General features: G+C 31.0%; 1 pseudogene; it reads right to left on the bottom strand.

Annotated features, from left to right (window-relative positions):
* Window positions 1-10,234: 10,234 nt before the first annotated feature.
* Window positions 10,235-11,586, bottom strand: LOC125370926 (annotated as a pseudogene).
* Window positions 11,587-13,935: the final 2,349 nt, after the last annotated feature.

Genomic DNA, 13,935 nt, shown 5'->3' with positions numbered 1-13,935 from the left:
TTGAGTTTTGAAATAATTTCCAAATGACAAATACTAGCTTATTTTTCATTAATCTCAATACACGTACACAAATTCAAATACTCCTACAAGCATATAAGAATACATATATCTGTGTATCGACATGTTGCAATTTCTACTTAAGTTGCTGCAGACCAAAGTATGTGTTTCTGTTATGTCCTTAATATGAGTTTATTTCAGCTTAGTGGCATTTCCAGTTGCAATAAATTCTAAAATTTATATTTTTATTATGCATTTCTTATTTTACTTCAGTTCAGTTTTGCAAGAATTTGAAATTTGTTCAATCTTTTGCTATATTGTATTAGTTTTCGCTAGGGTATTTTCATCACCTAAAGCTTTTGGTGTTTTTCCCCTTATTTATCTTAATAAAATGAAATTTTATCAAAAAAGACATCTCAACATTTATTTTCTTTGAATTTCTTTTTAGGTTGTATAAGACATCTTAAACTCACATGTTATAATTTCTTTTTAGGTTGCGCAAGACTTTTCAAAGTTTGTGTTCTTTATTTTAAAGAGCAAGAAGTTTAAGAAATACTTAAATATTAAGAGTTAAAAGTTTTATTTCTATCCAATGCATAGAGTATTTCCAAAAAAATACATATCCAATACATTCTTTATATATCAAGTTTTTAATTATGAAAATTCTTCCTATAAAATAAGATTCAAATAGATTGTTTTCAAAAGAAAAAAGCATTGTTTGAACATGTATTTTTGTTGTGTCCTTACTATCAGTTTATTTCAATTTATTAAAAAATTCTAGTTGTAATAAATACCAAGATTTATATTTTTATTATGCATCTCTTATTTTATTTCAATTCGGTTTTATAAAAATTTCGGTTTTGTTCAATCTCTTGCTACGTTGTATTAGTTTGGTAGGATATTCTCATCACCTAAAATTTATTGCGTTGGTGGTTTTTTTCCTAATTTTTCTTAAGAAAATGAAATTGATTATCAAACAAAGACATTTCAAAATTTATACTTTTTAAATTTCGTTTTAGATTGTATAAAACATCTCAAAGCTTACAGTTAGAATTCTTTTTTAGGTTGGATAAGACTTCTCAAAGTTTGCACTCTTTATTGTAAAGAGCAAGAATTTTAATCCAATCTAATCTTCAGAGCTTCTCAAGGAAAACACATATCCAATATATTATTTATATATCAAGTTTTTTATTTAGAAAAAGTCTTCCTCTCAAGTAAGATTCAAATGGAATATTTTGAAAAGAAAAGATAATTTTTATATTTTTTAATGAAATATATTATTAATATTAATTAAATAACTCAAAAATATAATTTAGTTTTTAAATAACTCAAAAAATTTTAATTATAAGATTTCTTTCTATAAGGAATTCTAATAGACAGTTTTATGGAAAAAAGACAAATTTTTATTTTAATAAAATATTTCTATTGTTGCCGTTAAAATTGAGGATAGGGATTATAATAGGATTTAGTCCTTAACTGATGATTTTATTTTCCCCGATAAATAATGCTCCATTAAGTAGGTTTAACTAAAGATAATGCTGTATTAAGAGAGATCCAGTTCCTAGCTGTTACGCGCAGGAAAACGCCTCAGGAAATTAATTCGTTTTTAATTTCTTTCTTTCAGAAGCAAATTATGATGGTGCAGGTCAAACAGATGGTTTAAACAATATTGAATCTTATTCCTCTCGTCTTCTTTTCATTTCTTTTTTTCTTTGTTGAACATTTCCTATAGTCTTCGCCTGTTGAATTAACAATGGCTCTGTTAAAGAAACGTCAGCACCAGTGCCGCTATCTAAAAATACAACACCTCTACTCCTATCACAGCTACTATTCTTCACTTGTCGCTAACCTTGTCTGTGACAACTGATAAAGTTAAAACTAAAAAAATAAGGTTTAAGTCGAGAGAAATTTTAAAGGAAATTATCTTGACAGAATTGAAAAATATGTCAGACTGTTTAGATAGCTATACAAAGCAAATAAAAAATAATGAGAAACTCTACTATTAACAAATTCTTCAAACAATAAAGACCTATTCTAAAGCAAAGAGTCCCGTGAAAACTGGGATTTTATTAACTAGCCAATGATTGACTAAATCCTAATAATTCCTCCTTTAAACTAAATGCTGAAAGATATTAGTTTATACTGTTCTTTGCGCATATTCCAAGCATCTTAGGCAGCTTCAGAAAACATCCAACTTGAGTGGTTTTATCATTACATCAGCAATTTGTTCCAAAATATTGCAATGAACTAGTTCTATCATTCCTGCTTGTGGAAGTTCTCGAAGGAAGTGAAAATGAACATCTATATACTTGCTACAACTATCCATTACTAGATTTCTTGAGAGCTTGATTGTAAAACTACTTTCATAATTGTTATTGTCTCTTGTTGAGTTTGATCAAGTGTTATGAGCACTCTTTTTAACCAAATTGCTTGACAAGAACACGATGCCGCAGCAATGAATTCAGCTTCAGTCATAGACAAACTTATAATTGGTTATTTTTTAGAGGACCACGATACAGCTCCACAACTAAAAAGAAAGATATTTCCTTATGTTTTTTTTTTATTATCCAAATCACCAGCATAGTCACTATTATTGTATGCTATAAATCCATCATTTCCTCCCTTCTTGTAGAAAATTCCATACTCAATTTTTCCTTGTAAGTATCTTAACACTCTCTTTACTAGTTGTAAATGAAGCTGAGTAGGATCCTCCATATATCTGCTCAAGAGACTTATCGCAAACATCATATCTAGGCGAGTTGCAGTAAGATACATAAGACATCCCACAATTTATTTATTTGAAATAAGCCTCGTCTACCTTAGTTCCACCTTTATCTTTACAAAGCTTGAAACTAGGAACAATTGGACTTTGAATAGAATTGCTTTCATTCATTCCAAAAAGCTGCAACACCTCCTGAGCATACTTTCTTTGACCAATAAAGATTCCACATGATTCTGCAAGATTTCGAGACCCAGAAAATACTTCATTTTACTAATGTTAGTCATATCAAACTCATGCTTCATTGAGTTCTTGAACTGGGCAAACATCAACTCATCATTTCTTGTAGAAAGAAGATCATCAATATATAAGCTTACAAAAAGTATATACTGCCCTCCATGTTTTGTTTAACAAAGAGAATATGCTCACATTTTTAAAAATCTTCCTTTATGAAATATGCTTCAATTCGGCTGTATCAAGCACGTGGAGCTTGTTTAAGCCCACTTAGAGCTTTCCTCAACTTGTACATTTTCTCCTCCTTTCCTTTTTGAATGTAACAACAAGGCTGCTCAATGAAAACATCTTTAACTAGTTCGCAATATAAAAAAGCAGACTTTACATCTAATTGATTAATAGCCCACCCTTTTTGTGCTACAAAAGCAATCACCAATCGAACAGTCTTTATACGAGTCATCGGAGCAAACATTTTTGTGTAATCTATACCATACTGTTGAGCATATCCTTTGACGACCAGCCTTGCTTTAAACTTGTCGACTTCTCCCTTTTCATTAAGTTTGGTCTTGTAAACCCACTTTACTCCAACTATTTTGACTCCATTTGGTCGATCAATTAATTCCCATGTGCCTTTTTTCTCAATCGCCTCAATCTCAGCATCCATAGCATTTCTCCATCTTTCATTCTTGGATCTGCAGCAGTTGTATGTAAAGAAAAAAATGTTGCCTCTTCATCAGACAAACCTTCACCTGATACATAATCTTGCAACCAAGTTGATCTCCTCCTATTCCTCCCTTCAATGCAATCGGGAGAAGTTTCTTGATTTGTTGCAAGAGACTCCTCTGATTGTGTATCAACAACATTTTCTTCTACAGATAGTTTTTTCAATTACATCATCTTCCCATTCCAGCTCATAAAAAATGCTTGCTTCATGTTACTTGTTTCATTCCCACTCTTCACTTTCTTCAAAAACTACATTTTTGCACACTATAATCCTTTTTGAGATAGGATCATAGAGCCTGTACGCCTTTGAATCCTCACTAATTCAAAGTAAAACACACTTCAAACTTTTCCCATCCAATTTAGTTCTTGAACTGCCAGGTACATGAACATAGGAGAGGCAGCAAAAATTCTAAAATGCTGAACTGACAGCATAATTTCGCTCCAGGCTTCTTCAGGTGTTTTGTCCTTCACTGCCAGAGTTGGACTACGATTTAAAACATGCACAGCCCTATTTACTACTTTTTGGCTAGAATGTTTTAGGCACATTTTTTTCAAAAAGCATACTATGAACCAAATTCATGATGGTGCGATTTTTTTGTTCTGCAATGCCATTTTGTTGCGGTGAATATGCAACTGTCAATTGTCTTTGCACTACATGTTCCTTGCAGAAATCGTTGAATTCTCCAGATGTAAACTCTCCACCACAATCTGTACACAGCCTTTTGAGAGACACATCTATTGCTTTCTCAACATGTATCTTGAAACTTCTGAAAACATTAAGAGCTTCTGATTTTTCTACCAAAAAATATACCCATATTTTTCGGCTAAAATCATCAATAAAAGTAATCAAATATCTTTTCTTGCTATTCGAGGCTGGCTTAATTGGTTCGCAAATGTCAGCATGTATAAGCTACAAGATCTGTCAACCTTTCCAAGAGCTTTTCATTGGAAATGAATCTCGATGTTGTTTTCCCACGAGACAGTCCTTGCATATTCAGAGAATAGCTCTTTGGCACATTTCTATTCTCAGTCCTAGCCATCTCCATGGTGAACTGAAGAGAATCGTCAGAACGGAGAGGATCGAGGAAGAGAACAACCTTATCAACACAACAAAAATAAGAAGAAGAAGCATGACTTTTCCATGACCTGGCAACTACTAAATGACACTTCATCTACCATACCGATCTATCTGCTTTTGAAGTTTCTAAAATACCTCTACCACTGCCATGGTCTTCGTCCATTTCAGGACTGTCTTTTTTCCGTTTGTTTCGAGATAATACTTCTTTATCCTTCGCCTTTGTAGTATCCAGTTTTGATTTCTTTGATTTTACTTCCTACTTCCAACTCTCTTCTCTTTCGTCTCTCGTATTTGCACTTCCCCTTAAGTGATGATTTATAGATTGAGGATTCTGCAACCAGATTATGACAAGGTACTGAAAAGAAAAAAAAAAAGTAATGCAATCATAGTTGGGGTTGGGGAATAGAAAATGCTTTTCACATGCAGAACAAGTGGAAGGTGACACAAGTGGGTATCTGGTTATTCTAGTGTATAATGTACTAAAAGGAATAAAAGATCTTTTAATATGTATCTTTATATGTCCATATGTGTATGTGAAATATTTTGATGTAATTTTAAAAGGAATATTTATACATACTAATGCAGTGTTTCGTTCAGAGATTTTGTGCAATTGATAGTAGCTATTTGGTAAGACTTAAGAATCAATAAGTGCTAATTAATTTAGTCTCATTCAGTTGATGATTTCATTAATTTTATTTTAAAGTTTTTTCTTATCAGTTAATAATAAATTCAATCTTTTTTTATTTATTTGGATAAAATTATTTTTATTAAAACTTATTAATAATTATCATATGATTCGACCTGTGGGCCTGTGACTGGTACTAGAGAATAGATAGGCTTAAAGCCACCAGATCCCGTAGTAAGCCTGACTATTCACTAATTCAATCAAATTGAAATTCGGACCAAATCCAAAGCACTTTTTCACAATTAACCTTAAATCAACGAGTACTATAAATTAAATTTGGTCTGCCAGCATGATTAGGCGAAACTTGAATTTATATAAAATTACAAACTGATAAGTCTGAAATTTTTACTGAGAGAATCTAGAATTTTACAAGTCAAACATACTAAAATCAATTACATTAACCCGATGATGAAGGAGTCGGACTGCTAGATAAGAACTGCAAGAAGACTAATAATCACCTGAAAAATAGTGAAATTGAGACTATCAGCCTTAAGAGTGAGTTAAAATCATATATACCAAAACGAATATAAATACTTCAATAAATTTTTTGTTTAATTAAAATAAAGTTCGTGTCATGCAATGCTTCTGTAAAATAAAATAAATTTTATTTCATACTACGGGACGGGGTATCTCAGTAGAACCCTAATCTCAACACTAACATCTCGACTCTTTGATTCCAACAGAACTGGCGCCCATAGAGCAAAGCTCAATCAGGGTCCTTAAATCTAGTTCTATCACTTAAGTTCTCACTAACAGTCTTAGCATTTCGGCTCTCTTACTCCAATAAGAATGTCGCCTAGAGAACGAAACTCGACCAGGATCCTTAAATCCAGTCTGATCACTTAGGTTTCCAATAAAGCCGACGCCTAGAGAGCATTGCTCGACCAGGTATCTTTACTCCAGCAAACTCACTCTACTCAGCCTAAAGAGTTAAACTCGACCAGGACAAGTTCTAAACTCACCTTTTTCAATTTATCAACCTTTACCCTTTTATTTTTTGTCTCTGATTCATACCGGTGCGCACGCGGTCCTGATGCAATCTATCAGATGGTATGTTCTACTGCCCGTTTCATCCCGAGTCGACACAAAAATACAAAACCATAATGCAGAAAATGAAACATATATGAATAGTGATTAAATAAATAATTAAAATATTAAATTATTTAATCAGAACTATTACGTAAAAATATAACATGGTAGGTGAACTAGATATATGACTTTAACTCACAGTTCTGACAACCTTCACAGTTCTGACAACCTTCTAGCTCTGCTCCGATGCCTCAGGTAAAGCAAGCCGAACTGACAGATTTATTTAATCACGGAAATAATTTAATTAGAAAAAATAAAATATTTGACAATTAAATCTAAAAAAAAATAAAAAAATTATACTCTTTAAAATAAAGAGTACCATTGAGAATTCTCTAAAACTTTGCTTTTTATGTCATTAAAAATTTGACGAATTTCTAATAAATATTATCACATGTAATGAAAATTAGAATTTCATTATCAATAAAAAAATATTTAAATAATAATACCAATTAACAATGTTGCTATTACCCCGAATATAAAAAAACAATAATTTTCAGTCTTAATATATGAATAAGAATAAGCACAAGTCTTTAAAAAATTTATTATATAGGATTTGGGATTTGAATTAGGACTATAGAATGACTCAAAATGGATAAAATCAGCATAACGTTATATCTTTTTCATGTGCATGTGCAGCACATAGATTTCATATTAGGTTCATTCTATTAAATAAAAAATATCCAAAATAGAGGAAGAAGCCTACTAGGAAAGGCATATATTTAAGGTACTCTTTTAATAAATGTTTTCCCTCATTGTATAATCATAATTCCACGTGCCACTATTGTTGGCATATATTATTGAACATGGGTGTTACATAGTATAACATTATCATATTATAATTATTATTATTCCATTTGATATATTTAACATGTATCAACGTATGAATGGGTCAAGTTATTTTTCTACATTTTCAAATAAGCAACTACATATTTCAATGAAGAATGTACAAATAAAAGATAATATAATGAACAATTATTCAAAAGTTAATATATATATATAAATATATATATATATATATATATATATATATAATTTAAATTATTTTTAACTAGGATTATAACAATATTACAAGTTTAACTAAAAAATTAATATAATTTATGTATAAATTTCTTTAAGTGGTACCATGATGTCATCAACAAATTGTTTTCCTTGCGTATAGTTTTTTAATCTAAATACTATACTATATAAAATATGTAGGAATGTTTTAGATTGTATTAAAAATTCTATATGTAAATAATAAATCCATGAATAAATAAGTCCCATAAAATTATTATATTTACTCAAAATTTTGCTTAAAAATTGCGGAGTTACTAAAATATAGAAATCAATCATTTGCAACGCATAGTGAGTAAATAAGTAAACATATCTTAACTTATTAATAATTGATAGAATGCTGAATGCCCTTTCAAAATAATATTTTATTTATTTTAATTTTTTAAAAGAAATCTTATATAATTCGAGTTAGGTTTGAATAAATCATTTTAAATTTTAAATTATTTAGATTTTACTATATCAAATTTAGGTAATTTTTTTTAATTTTTCTATAATTAGAAAACATACAACGACAAATTACTTAACTAGTTGAATGCACACATTTTTCTTAATCTTATTTTGTATTTATGGAACTAATTTCTTTCTATCTAAAGATATTTTCCTAAATACTATTTAAATTTGCAATAGTAGAAATGGAAATTTTCTATGGCCTCTTTTCATTTGAACTTTTTATATTGTCATGAGTTTATGATTCTCAATAATTATCTAATTATATTTGTAAGTTTATATTTTCTTGTATGAATAAATTAAAGACGATATTTTCATCCCAAAAGAAAATATAAAAGTCATTGCTTATCAAAAATCACATGGAAATTTGTTCCACCCACTTGAACTTTTTGTCAGAAATTATTATTAATTTAAAATATGTCCAAAAAGATTTTAAAAGTATGTAAAAGCATATGTTTTTTCTTTAGCTTTCTCATTTTTTGTGCAATTTTATTTTAATTAAATTTTTAAACAATGCCAAGAATTATTTATATCTGAGAATCTATCTAATTTTTTGATAATTGAAATTATTTTATTTATTAAATGGGAAAAACATGAAATGGCCCGACTAGTCAATTTTTATGAAATTTCACATTGATAAAAGCTTGCCTTAAATCCTTTTTAAATTAGTTAATTTTTGTCCAAGGGACAAATAAATATAATAGAAAAATTAAATTTGACATATTCAATATATATAATTAATTTTTTTAAAAGGAGATGTATAGAATTATTTTTGAGTTTTATTTAATAGTTTAAATCTTTAAATAAAAGATCAAAAAATTTGAGTTTGATCCTTGGTCAATATATATTTTATTATTAACTAAGAGGGTGTTCAGTTCAGAAATTTGATGCAGATAGCTGTTTTTCTCTAAATAACTATTTTAAAAGCGTTTGATAAAGATTTAAGAAATAGCAGCTGATAGTTGATTTAGTCTCAATCAACTGTTGATTGTATTAACTCTATTTTAGAATTTCTTTTATCAGTTATAGCTGATTTGATTTTTTATTAAATTGAACATTATTATCCTTATTAAAAATTATTAACAATAACTTATTTTAAATTGATATCATATAATTAAATTTTTTATTTTAAAATAAATAATTATTGTTTTAAAATTATTTTTAATAGTTAAATAATTATAATATTTAGAACTATGGCGCTTGAAAATAGAAATTGTTTATTAATAGAATTTAAATTTAAAGCTCTATTTTTAAAATAATTTTTATAAATATTTTTAATAATAAATACAATTGAGCTAAAAAAATCAACTATAGAATTTTAATTATTATAAGTTATTTTTATTAAAATGTAACATAAATATAATATAATAAAATAAAATATATTTAACAATAAATTATATTTTCAATGGTCATTTAACATACTAACAAATTCTACTAGACGGTTTAATTTATCAATCATCAGCTACCAGCTATCAACCACCAGATACTAGCTGCATTGATCAACTGAACAAAATATGCCCGAAATAATTTAGCATAAATTAGATAGAATTGTGATTATTTATACTTTAAGTTTAATAGGTATTTGTTTGGAAAGCTAGGTTAGAGATATAAAACGGATCTTTAGAACGTATTTAATGGCTTAATCTTTTTTTGACAGCATCAAACTTGGAAAGAAAGAAACTAGTCACTTTCTAAATCAAACAGGCTACTGGAAATACAGTTTTGCTAGCCGTTAAAAAGTCTGTAGGTTTAAAAAATTATTTGTATATCAGTAATAGTCATTACTGTTAATACATTATGGAAGTCTGGAGGAATTTGTAATTGGTTCTTGACGGTTAAAGCTCTGCGTAATTTTTCAAGTTTTTTGCAATAAATCTTTACTTTTGGCTTGATAAAAAAAATAAAAATTCATGTAAATCAACTTGAGAAACACACTTGATGAGATCAAAATATTTGCTCGTTGGTTTTTGTGCAGATATTCAAACTTCATATGTTCTGTGGAATTAAATATATTTGAAAGTTCAAGAATGATGGCTCTGGCTGAGATTGTTGCTTTAAGAAAGCACAAGCTATATATGTGCTCTTATTGAATATTGGACTGCAATCACTTGCTGTCCTTTTAATTACAGATATAAAAGTGTCCTTTTTTTATTTAAGCAACTATATACATAGCAGGACATACACACACTGAAACAAGATACGTATTCTATCAAAGTAATGGTAACCACTTTTGGTTTGGGCTTTCAACAAATGACCATATAATTATTTGTCGAAGGCTCGGATCCGATCCTTTGACATCTAGTACCAGTCCATACTGCAAATTCCAAATGGTTCCGTCATTGTTAAACATCCATCATTGGCCTGAGGATCCACTACAAGACATGATATTGACGACTGCTCCTTCCACAACATCACTAGTAAGACAGTTATCTAGGTTTTGCTGAGGCCGTATTGTACCATCTCCATAAAGAACCCATGCTTGCTCAGCCTTCTCAGTTGCACACTCCTGTAACCACACGTTTCCACTATTTTCTTGCAAGCATAAAGCATTGAACCCAACAATGAATGTTATGAAAGGTTCTGAATTATTAGTAGGAAGCCAAGCTTGACTGGCGGCATAGATGTTGGTCTCCACTGTAAGTGTGGTACCTTGTTCTCCTGATGTTGCTGCCAAAACTAGACCAGATTTGGGATTTATAATGGTCCAATTGTCCTATACTTGCCAACAGGTGGCATCAGTTACAGCAGTATCGCAATTATATATCATCACGGAGTCTCCCGGATTGTATCCGTTAGTGGTCAAACACTTGTTATTACATCGAATAGTACCATCTCTTTTAAGGTCCAAAGCTGATTCTCATCTGTATAATAATCGCATGGCCATAACTGTACTGCATTCCCATCGGGGTATTATTCCATCCCTAACATCGATACATAAACCATTTCAACCTGTAATATGCATTGTGGGCTTAGGATCTTCACATACTTCATCATCAATAATTCGCACAACTGGCTTTATAAGCAAAGTAAACTGAGAAGATGGTCGCGCTGCGCTTTTATATATCATGAGAGCTATGTAGCTTCTTATTATCGTCACGTTGTCCACACAAATCTCGCTACCGTTACGTTTTTGCAATAGAACTGGACCGGTAAAGGCTCCCTGGTTAAACACTTGGACTGCAGTGGAAAGTGCATCCCAGCTATTCTCAAGTGTAATCACGCTAGGATCTGAGGCAGATATTCGTTTGTACCGAATTCTCGTCCTCATATCTCTTTTGATATGCTAGAATCTTATTGCTTCTGAAATCATTTGGATGGAAACTATGAAGGAATGAGCCAGAGTTGGAAGCTGAGTGCCACCGGTGGTAAAAGTGAATGTGTTGAGTTTAGGCCAACTTTTAGAGAAACAATTCGAGATCTACTTGAAGAATGGTGTATTGGTGATGAAAGACAATAAAGGTAATCTAATTGCTAAGGTTGAGATGACTAAAAACATAATATTTATTCTCAAACTTCAGTCTGATTATATGAAGTGCTTAAAGGCAAGTGCATCTGATTCATCCTGGCTTTGGCATCAAAGGCTGGGTCATTTGAATTTCAACAGCTTGAAGCAATTGGCTCAAAGGAGAATGGTTCATGGTCTACCTTTCTTTGATCATCCTTATCAGTTGTGTGAAGGATGCATGTACGGAAAGCAATTCAGACACAGTTTTCCGCAGGAATCATCTTCAAGAGCATCGAAGCCTCTTGAACTTGTCCACGCTGACATATGTGGTCCAATTAATCCAACTTCTTTTAGTAAGAACAAAGATTTCTTACTGTCTATTAATGATTTCAGTCGCAAAATATGGTTTTATTTTTTGAAGCAGAAATCTGAAGCTTTCGAAGTATTCAAGAAGTTCAAATTGTTGGTTGAAAATAAGAGTGAATGTTCTTTAAAGACATTGAGAACTGATAGAGTTGGTGAATTCACTTCAAACCAATTCAATAATTTTTATGAATTTCATGGCATCCGGAGATTGTTGGCTGTGCTAAGATCACCTCAGCAGAATGGTGTTGTGGAGCGCAAGAACATAACCATCCTTAATATGACTCGAAGCATGTTGAAAAATAAACAAATGCCTAGAGAATTTAGGTTGAAGTTGTCGCATGTGCTGTATATCTGTGTAACATATGTCCTATAAAGAGTTTGCAGAAGTCTATACCACAGGAAGCATGGAGTGGAAGAAAGCCAACTCTTTCTCATCTTAGAGTTTTTGGTTATGTTGCTTATGTTCATGTTGCAGATGAAACCAGAATTAAGCTGGATGATAAAAGTGGAAAATTCATTTTTGTTGGATATGATGCAAAGTCTAAAGTCTACAAGTTGTACAATCCGACAAGCAAAAAGATTATCCTGAGTCGAGATGTCAAGTTTGAGGAAGCTGATGGATGAAATTGGGAGAATCAATCAGAAAATTATAATTTTCTTCCAATTTTTGATTATTCAGATCAAGATGTTCAACATTTTAATTCTGATGTACAGAACTTGACACCTCCAAGAACTCCAGCAAGTATTCAAGGAGATTCAAGTCGTTCAAGATCATCTGAAAGACCTACAAAGATGAGAAATCTGTAGGACATATATGCTAACATTGATGAAGTTTTAGATTTTGTTCATTATTGTATTTCTGCAGATACTGAACCAATGAATTTTGAAGAAGCGATGAAAAATGAAAAATGGAGAGTAGCCATAGATGACGAAATAAAATCAATTCAAAAGAATGACACTTGGGAATTAGCAATCTTTCCTAAGGCAAGCAAGTTGTTGGTGTGAAATGGATTTATAAAAAGTTAAAAAGAATGAAAACGGAGATGTCGAGAAATACAAGGCTCGACTTGTTGCAAAAGGGTTTAGCCAACAACATGGAATTGACTATGATGAAGTCTTTGTAGTAGTTGCTCGATTGGAAATAATTTGTTTAATCATTGCTTTAGCTGCACAAAAGAGATGAAGAATTTTTCAAATGGACGTGAAATCGGCGTTCTTGAATGGATACTTAGAAGAAGAAGGATATCTAAAACAACCTTTCAGATATGTTGTTAGAGGGGAAGAAAACAAAGTTTTAAAACTGAAGGTACCTTTGTATGGATTGAAGCAAGTACCAAGGGCATGGTACAACAGGATTGATGATTATTTCAAAAAGAAAAATTTTCTGAAATATCCTCATGAATATTCTCTTTATTCTAAGAAGAAAGAGAATGGTGATGTTCTTGTGGTGTGCTTGTATGTTGATGATTTGATCTTTACAGAAAAATAATTCAGCAATGATTGAATAATTCAAAAAGGAGATGGCTGCTGAATTTGAGATGACAGATATAGGGTTGATGTCTTATTATCTGGGAATCAAAGTGAAACAAACTAATGATGGCATTTTTATTTCTCACAAGAGCTATGTAAGAAAGATCTTAAAGGAGTTTGGCATGGAGCAATGTCAGCTTGTCAGCACACTAATTGAATGTGGAGTAAAGCTGTCAAGATATGATGATACTGAGAAGGTGAATCCAATTTTGTTTCAAAGATTTGTTGGAAACTTGAGGTACTTGACTTGTACTAGACCTGATATTCTTTATGGAGTAGGACTTATTAGTCGCTACATGGAGGCACCAATAGATTCGCACATGAAGGCTGGTAAAAGAATTTTGAGATATGTCGAAGGAACTTTAGATTATGGTTTGTTTTACTCACCTTCAGAAAGTTTCAGTCTAGTAGGCTATAGTGATAGTGATTGAGGAGGTGATATTGATGATCGAAAGAGTACAATGGGTTTTGTGTTTTCTATTGGAGAGACTGCTTTTACATGGAGTTCAAAGAAGTAATCTATTGTAATTCTTTCAACTTGTAAAGTTAAGTATGTTGTTGCTGCTGCT

The sequence above is a fragment of the Ricinus communis genome, chromosome 8 (genome assembly GCF_019578655.1).
Source record: "Ricinus communis isolate WT05 ecotype wild-type chromosome 8, ASM1957865v1, whole genome shotgun sequence".
In the NCBI taxonomy this organism is placed as follows: Eukaryota; Viridiplantae; Streptophyta; class Magnoliopsida; order Malpighiales; family Euphorbiaceae; genus Ricinus; species Ricinus communis.
The sequence above is the reverse complement of the archived record's forward strand: the minus strand, read 5'-3'. Positions and strand labels throughout refer to the sequence as shown.